Raw genomic sequence first — 9,053 nt, 5'->3', positions numbered from 1 at the left:
ATTAGATACACGTAATTTCCCAGGATATCTGTAAAAGTTTTGTGAATTATAAATGGACTTGTCCTCTAACTGTAACCTTTCGAGGTTATTCGGCTGCCATTTCACTTCTTCTACATGCAAATGTTGTCTTGCTTTGGTCACCATGGCTCTGTTTTTCTCCATTCATTTCCTGGCTATGGTCTAATTGAATGGAACAACCTAGACTTGATTCTAAGCCCTCCGTTATTGTTGGAATCTGATGATGGGATTCGTAGAGATAAGTTCTTGGAAGTTCCTCAAATTGTGTGGGGACTAAATAATCAAAAGATTACACTTGCAAGAGTTTGTTTAACTGCTAGAATGCTGAACCGAACACTTTTGATGCCTAGTTTAAGTGCTTCACTTTTCTACAAGGAAATCAATCGCTTGCAGCCTATTTTGTTTGATAAAGTCTTTCGATTCGAAAGATTTAATTCACTTTGTAACGGGTTTGTGCGGTTAGGTCGTTACTTGGATCTTAGGAATCAAATGGGCATACATTATCCACAAGGGAAGTGGATGAAAGTGGACAGTTGAGAGAGACTTGGAGCAGCTGAAGGAAAGCAGCCGAGGTTTTCTTGATGAATACGAAGTGATTAGAATAGTAGGAAAGAATCTGTTTCTTTGGCATGATCATTGGCCTGTTAAGGACTGTGAGGGTCTTTGAGTGCCTTGTTTTGGTTGATGAGATTGCCAAGGAAGCGGATAAAGTCGTGTCCAAGATCAGGCGGATCCGGGTGAAAGCTTAGGTGATACATGCATCACAAGGCTCACATCAAAGGAAGAAGTAATAACTCTTCCAAATGATCCACTCGTCCAAGCTTTGGAAAAGAAGATCAGAACAGTAGCAGACTTGAGACGACTTTTTGAATGGGATCCTGATCATATTTGGTCAACATATCTTCTGGAGATACAACCGTCTGTCTCATATCTTTCCAACGGTTCTTGAATCGTATCAATCCGATATCGGGAACTCAAGATATGACCATTTTACTGAAGACGGTGCATGCAGAAAATCCTATACGGATTAATACGGGATTTTGTAAATATTACGAATTTTCAATATTTTTTGACTATTTGTAATATAACTTAATATGATGATGCATTATCTATTAGGATTAGATTTATTATTTTATTAGGAATTAAGGTTGGGTTAAAATATATCTTTAGTTTATTATTATTTTATTAGGAATTAGAGTTAAGACATGTTTAGTTTTATTATTATTAGTTATTTAGGACCTTTAGAACTCAGCCCCTATAAAGGAGGCTTCATTCTACTTTGTAAATCAGATTTCTTTGATCAATACAATGAGAGTTTGTTTTTGCAAGTGTTGATTGCCTTGTGCCTTCGAAGCTTCTTCTCCTGGAGTTCTTTCAAGTTCTTGTGAGGGAGATTAATCTTCACACTCCAATTTGCCTTTTTATCGCGACTAGGAGGGTTGGTTAGAGCCATTTATCGTGTTTGCCTTTTCATTGCGACTAGGAGGGCTCGATAGGACACTTATCCATATTTTTCCACAAATCTATCCGCACCATCAATCATCTTTACCGTTCACCTTCATAAGGATCTTTTGATTTCTTTATTCTTATTTCATCTTTCATTTATTTATCTTTTGTTTATTTTATTCTAATCGTGTTGTCTTGATTCCAGCACATAAAATAAACCCTAAACAATCCTAACGACTGCTGCCACCTTCCCATATTCATCACCTTTGTTCTTCATCGAGTCTAGAGCTTTCTAGGTTTGATTCTTCAACAAGAGCAACGTTCATCAATCCGTCACCGCTTCCCTATCAATTGGTATCAGATTTGGGCCGATTCTTGGAAAGAAGCAAGCAATTTGCTTGTTCTTGCACACAAAACCGTCAAGGTACCCCAACGGAGCTAGTTTAGAGAAGATTCATCGTTTCAGGTTCTTTTTATTTAATTTTAATTTAGATTCAAATCCTTCTTGTTAGTTTGCTATTTTTTTTCAAAAAAAAAGGCAAAAAAAAAAAAAAAAAAAAAAAAAAAGCCAAAATTTCAAAAAATTGCAAACGAAGGTATTTAGGGCTGATTTTCTGCAGATATCATATCCATCTTAATTTTAATTTACAGTCCAAAATTCACTTCATTCAGAGTTCATTAGAGCATTCAAATACATCATTCAAGTTTTATCAGCAGATTCGGTCTAGAATATTGTCGAATTTATTGAAAATTATACAGGAGGAATTTTGTGGTAAAAATTTCCAGATGGAAACTTCATATATTGGAGATCATTCACACAAAATATCAGAATTTTTGGAGATCAAGAACAACTTCGAAAAAAGTGATCTAGAAAAACAGATTGTTTGAGGACTCACTGTTCAACAGAGTTTACTGGATACTACTGAAGGTATTTGGTTCTGAAATTTCACAGGTGGTTTCTTGACGCATCGAAAGACATTCAAGAAATTTTTCAGAATTTTTGGACACCGGTAACCCCCTCAAAAACGTTGCTCAAGTTGATCCAGCGTTTTCTAGGTTTTCTGGTTTGGTCCATTTTTCTTTGACTCTTAGTGCTTTAGGTTCTTTTGTTTTTCCTTGTTATTGTTCTTTTGCATTATCTAACACATTATCTTCTTTGTGTTAGTAGGACTAAAGAGTTTGCATACTTCTTCCTTCTTTGCATTCTCGTTCTCTTGGAGTCTAACCTTTGTTTGGCCTCTTAGAGCTTTTAGGTTTTTCTTATCGCCTTTGCTAGTAATCAAACTCCGATACGAACTGTGAAAGACTACTTGGTAAAGTGAGTTTTAAAGAGTACAAGATCGGCTTACTTGCCTCTCGTTGTGTTACTTTCTTGGAGTGACTTTGTTATGATTTCAGGATGGGCAACAATAACAACAATACACTTACGGCTATCTTAGCCACACTTGCACGACTCACGACTCAAGTTGAAATATTTGATGAACTTACCAATACCGTGAGAGAACGACAAGAACCATAACTAGATCTACCAAACCAGAATCCAAGACCAAACAATATTGAACTTTTGGTACCCAGGCGAGAACAACCACGTTTCCAAGCACCCGAACTCTTTGCAAAACCAAAGTTCATGATCCCTTCTTTCAAAGGAGACAATGATCCGGAAAGGTACATCGATTGGGAAGAAAAAGTTGATCTCATCTTCGCATACCATGACTACCCCCAAGCTAAACAAGTTCCCCTCATCACCATGCAATTCGAAGGATATGCTCGAACTTGGTGGATGCAAACAAGGAAAAAGATCCAGAACTTCCAAATTCCAACAATCACTTCTTGGACCGACCTCAAACAAACCATGAGGAAGCGATTTCTACCGACACATTATACACGAGAAGTTAAACTACGACTACACCGACTTCGACAAGGTAGAAGTTCAGTTGAAGACTACTACAAGGAGATGGAGTCCTTACTCAATAGGGCTAACATAACCGAAAAAGAAGAGGTTACCGTGTCAAGATTCGTCGTCGGCTTGAACTCAAACATCACTGATCTTCTTGACCTCCATGGGTACGAAAACCTTGAAGATACACTAAAGAAGCAATGACAATCGAAGCAAAATCCAGAGGAGATTTCGAGAACATTACCAGGTACTTCATCCTCTTACCAAGGTAATCATTCAAATCCTTCCTCATCTTCTGCTCCATCTTCTCTGAAAAAGCCAAGAGATGACAAACCTGACAATGAGAAAGAACGACCAGCAAAGAATGACACACTTCCAACCCCTAAAGATCAAATTTGTGAGGTAGGGAAATCAAAAAAAGAAAAGTTAAGAAAGAGGCAAAAGAAAAAGGTCACTAGTTACAAAAGCCAAAAGCATAATGACCCATGGGAGGTGAGTGAACCTAATTGTGAGAAGAAAAGTGACTCAAAATCTACGTGTGAGCACAAAAGAATTGAGAGAGAACCTTCTTTACAAACAGCCTTTCATCCTTGTTCGCTTTAGAGAATCAATTGTTTCGATTTCTAACATTAACAAGGATTTGCCTAGTGTGTTTTCATCTTTGTTACGGATTTCGAGAAGTGTTAGGTGATCCACCTGAAGGATTACCCTGGAAAAAGGAAAAAAACCAAACCAATCTAATTCAGGTTCCATCATACCTCGTCAAACATACAATCTCGAAGAAACCAAAGAGTTAGATTTGTTACAAAAGGATACATCCATGAAAGCCTTAGTCGTAACGTCATCTTAATGACGAAACATGACTTGAACAACTCCACATGCTTTATAGTTCGTGCACAGGGAATCCATGTAAATGATGAGAAAGTAAAAGCAACACGAGACTGGCCCACACCATCTTCCATCGCCAAGAGTTGTCGAATAGTGCTAGGTGACCCTCCTGACGGGTTACCAACTGAAAGCCCTAATAACTATGTCATATTAATGAAGAGTCACGATTTACGAGAGTCCAAAGGTAAGTATTTTATTACACATTTTAATGACATTGAACGTACTTCTTCTCCTTCTACAAGGTAAGGCTCGTGAAGTTGTCATCCATACTAAACACAACTCCTTTAAGTGCGTAACATACCGAGGTAAGCAAAACACAGTAGACGATACACTGCCACGAAGGTATACTCTTACCTATCAAACTCATATTACTATTCCGAGAATTGAACATATCAAAGATGTATATCACGATAACTCGGATATTTCTGATATTTCTACCCATACTTTTAAAAGTTCTTTTAATGAGCTTTATCTGTATAGAGTTCCTTGCCAACTAAACAGGTTCTACAGTCCACAAATATCCTCCTGGGAATCATTAATTCATGAACCACACTTAGAAGACTTAAGGGATTACTTTAACAAACCAGTTGACATGGTTTTTAAACACTCATTCTCACCACACACGAATAAAACCATGGAGAAATTATATGAAATAATCATACAGAAAGCCAACAGTGGCCGGCGCCATGTTGAATTTCAACCAAAACATCATATTGCAAGACTTGTATGGAAAAGAGGATTTCAAGAGTACAAGAAATCAGTTCCTAAAAAGAAGAAACCTCGACTAAAACGCATAAAGACACATCACATTGATCCTGGTAAATGTTTCACAAGTTTTTCTTTCAACACATCTAAATCTCTTTCTTTTGGATTTTCAGATTCGAGGATGAATCCTTTTGAGGAGTGGGGGAATGATACATGCACCAGAGTCCATAATACATGCTTCTTTGGACTAATGTTTCTACTCGAACCTATTAGAAGAACAAAGTCTCGAAGATTCAAAGCATATCTATTCGGTAAGCAAATGTGAATGAATTATTAAACTATTCTAATTTTGCTCCCTTTAATGTTTCAGATTCGAGGTCGATCTTTTGAAGAAAGGGAGGATGATGCATCACAAGGCTCACATCAAAGGAAGAAGTAATAACTCTTCCAAATGATCCACTCGTCCAAGCTTTGGAAAAGAAGATCAGAACAGTAGCGGACTTGAGACGACTTTTTAATGGGATCCTGATCATATTTGGTCAACATATCTTCTGGAGATACAACCGTCTGTCTCTTATCTTTCCAACGGTTCTTGAATCGTATCAATCCGATATCGGGAACTCAAGATATGGCCATTTTACTGAAAACGGTGCATGCAGAAAATCATATACGGGATTAATACGGAATTTTGTAAATATTACGAATTTTCAATATTTTTATTGATTATTGTAATATAACTTAATATATGATGATGCATTATCTATTAGGATTAGATTTATTATTTTATTAGGAATTAAGGTTGGGTTAAAATATTATCTTTAGTTATTATTATTTATTAGGAATTAGTTAAGACATATTTAGTTTATTATTATTTTATTCATTAGTTATTTAGGACCTTAGAACTCAGCCCCTATATAAAGGAGGCTTCATTCTACTTTGTAAATCAGATTTCTTTGATCAATAATACATCGAGAGTTTGTTTTTGCAAGTGCTGATTGCCTTGTGCCTTCGAAGCTTCTTCTCCTGGAGTTCTTTCAAGTTCTTGTGAGGGAGATTAATCTTCACACTCCAATTTGCCTTTTCATCGCGACTAGGAGGGTTGGCTAGAGCCTTTACGTGTTGCCTTTTCATTGCGACTAGGAGGGCTCGATAGGACACTTATCCATCTATTTTTCCACAAATCCATCCGCACCATCAATCATCTTTACCGATCACCTTCATAAGGGAGATCTTTTGATTTTTTTATTATCTTATTTCATCTTTCATTTATTATCTTTTGTTATTTATTCTAATCGTGTCTTGATTCTAGCACATAAAATAAACCCTAAACAATCCTAGCGACTGCTGTCACCTTCCCATATTCATCACCTTTGTTCTTCATCGAGTCTAGAGCTTTCTAGGTTTGATTCTTCAACAAGAGCAACGTTCATCAATCCGCCACCACTTCCCTATCATTAGGAGTAAAACCGAGACAGTAGAAAACAATTTCGATGCACAGGGTTCTTCCCCACGACATGTTCCTTATGTAGCAATCCATATGAGTAAAAGATTGGATGATTCATTGTAAGAACTGAGGAAAGATCAGGGATAAACCAAATTTGTAGTCGCAAGCAAGAGATTATGCAAAGAGTGGGGAACATTATGGGCTTAGAATCTCCCACTGTTGCTGATCTTGCTGTTGCAGATAGCCTCCTTAACGATTCTTCAATATTGGATGGTTGGACGAAAGGATTGCTTCCATTTGAGAAGAAGAAACTAAGGGTCGAAGGAATTTACAAGAAGCATCCATATCTGATTCAATCAGCAATCGATTATGAGCTGTGCTCGAGAGCTGATATATTTGTAGGCAACAGTTTCTCCACTTTTTCTATCCTCATTGTTCTTGACAGTACACAAAGGATGATCAGAATGGGCATCACAGATCATGCGGCGTCGATGTTCGATGGCCATCTTATGCATATAATATACCAGGGGAATCAAATGGTCCTCAGAAATGGATAACTAATATGTCTGATTCAAGCCTCAAAGCAATTAGTTATGGTTTTAATGCTATCTCGTGTAGAAGTTTCTGAATAAAATTCATCTAGCAGGGTACGTATACAGTTCATACTGAAATAGGCACAGCTTCATTTTTGTAGATTTGGCGCTTTTTCCCTCGCTTTTAATTTATATATCTTATATCACCTGTTCATAGACTATATACAGGTGAAGTGAATCACCACCCTTTACGTGCCTTCACTTACAATCAAAGAATTAGGTGTTATTTATGTTTATGTAGGTCCAGCAATGGCGGTGCTATTCAATTATGAATTATGATGGGATGAGTTGTAATAAAATGACTAAACAAGTAGAATTCTCAAGTTTTCTGCCTTTTCTTCTTTTCTAATGTCTTGTCCAAAACATTGTTTATAGGTTTTTGTTTGATGAATACTAGGCTTTACAATGGAGTAAATAGGAAATTCATATGTCAATTCCTCGTGCACTTTACAACCAGAAAACCAATATCAGATAACTTGTACTAAAATCAATGCAATGATTTGTTTCATTAACTTTTCTTTCTATTTGACGACATAAGTGTATACCCTATTTTCTTTTTTCTTTCAAGAAGAAAGCACTATCATGCAGAGACCTCTAGGGTATATTATCTGCCAGCATGAAGTTAATGACTACGCTGGTTTCATTGGATGTATTCTTCGTTGCAGTTGTCAATTATTACAGAGACGAATCTCTCGAGCCAAGGAAGCTGATGAAGGTCGTTCATGGAATCGACATAGGAATCTATACAGCGAGTGGGGATCAATATGGATGATGGTCGCTCAGAGACTAAAGTCTCCAGCAAGGAACCTTTGAATTAGTGCAAGTTGTTGATCTTTCCTGGTCTGAGTATGCATCCATGATCATAGGGAGTGAATTGAAAGTATCACATGCCCATTGTTCTGTCACATGGGTGATCATATAATTAGCCCATAAAAGAAACTGCATGGCCTGTTACTAGATGATAGTGCAGCAATATATGCATGTGTGTATATGTGTGCGGAACGTGGATTTCATGGCATGCCATGTGATTGCAACCTTGGTAAGTTTGATCACCTAGCAATGCAAGATGAATCCATGGATCTCCACATTCCGCACATATAAACCTTTGACAATCAGGCACTCAACACATTGTATTATATTCAACAATCATGGAGTTGCAGAAGTGGGTTGTGCCGTTTCACATGGAAACAAAGTGTTGTTCGAAAAATTGGGAGGGGGGTAAGTTTAAGGACCTGGAAAACTAGAAGTTAGAAAGATTAGGAGCAAGTTAAATATAAAAATTATTAAAGACCATTTGATGTTTTATAGTAATTTGGAGCTAAAATTAAATATTAACGTTTTTATTAATGTTGTCACGTCATTAATTTACGAAAGGAAGATATAGTTACCATTTTATGAACATTAATTACTAATTTATTACTTTTGAAATTTCAATGAATAAATAAAAACTGCACAAACATGAGTAATCATTTCTACAGTTGACCCAAAAATTAAAAACAAAAAAAGAAGGAAAATTATCGTGGCAAATTTATGGCATGGCCTTTTGGTTTCTGACCTGACCTTTCCGTCTTTGCAAGGACAAGAAGATGAAGAAGGTGAAAAATTTAAATCTATTTATTATAAAAGCTTATCACAAATATTATTTAAAGTGTATTACTTTATCTAAATATTTGAAGTAAAATTTTTAGAGTAAATCATTTTAATTAAAATAGTATTTGAAGTTTTTTTTATCAAATAGTACTTTAAGTATTCACTTTTTCATCTAAATATAAAAAATTAACATGATATTAATTAAATAATACTATAAATACTTAAATAAAAAAGATAATATATCTAAGTATTTTTATAATAAAAATATTTGAAGTAATTATTTTGATCAAAATGATAATTTTAAGTAATTACTTCAATCGAAAATACTTTGTATTCAAATAAAAAAAAATGATATACTTTATAGTATTGAACCGAAAGAGAGTGAAATTGATTTTCTTTGATTGGTATTTGTACATGATGAAAGGGTCCCAAAAAACCAATTCATAACATACAGACATGGATGGTAGACAGC

General features: G+C 35.9%; 1 pseudogene; it reads left to right on the top strand.

Annotated features, from left to right (window-relative positions):
- The first annotated feature begins 324 nt into the window (after positions 1-324).
- Positions 325-7,051, top strand: LOC120217785 (annotated as a pseudogene).
- Positions 7,052-9,053: the final 2,002 nt, after the last annotated feature.

Source organism: Hibiscus syriacus, unplaced genomic scaffold (assembly GCF_006381635.1).
Source record: "Hibiscus syriacus cultivar Baekdansim isolate YM2019G1 unplaced genomic scaffold, ASM638163v2 tig00000773_pilon, whole genome shotgun sequence".
NCBI lineage: Eukaryota > Viridiplantae > Streptophyta > Magnoliopsida > Malvales > Malvaceae > Hibiscus > Hibiscus syriacus.
Note: the sequence above shows the minus strand (reverse complement) of the source record. Positions and strands in the feature narration are given on the sequence as shown.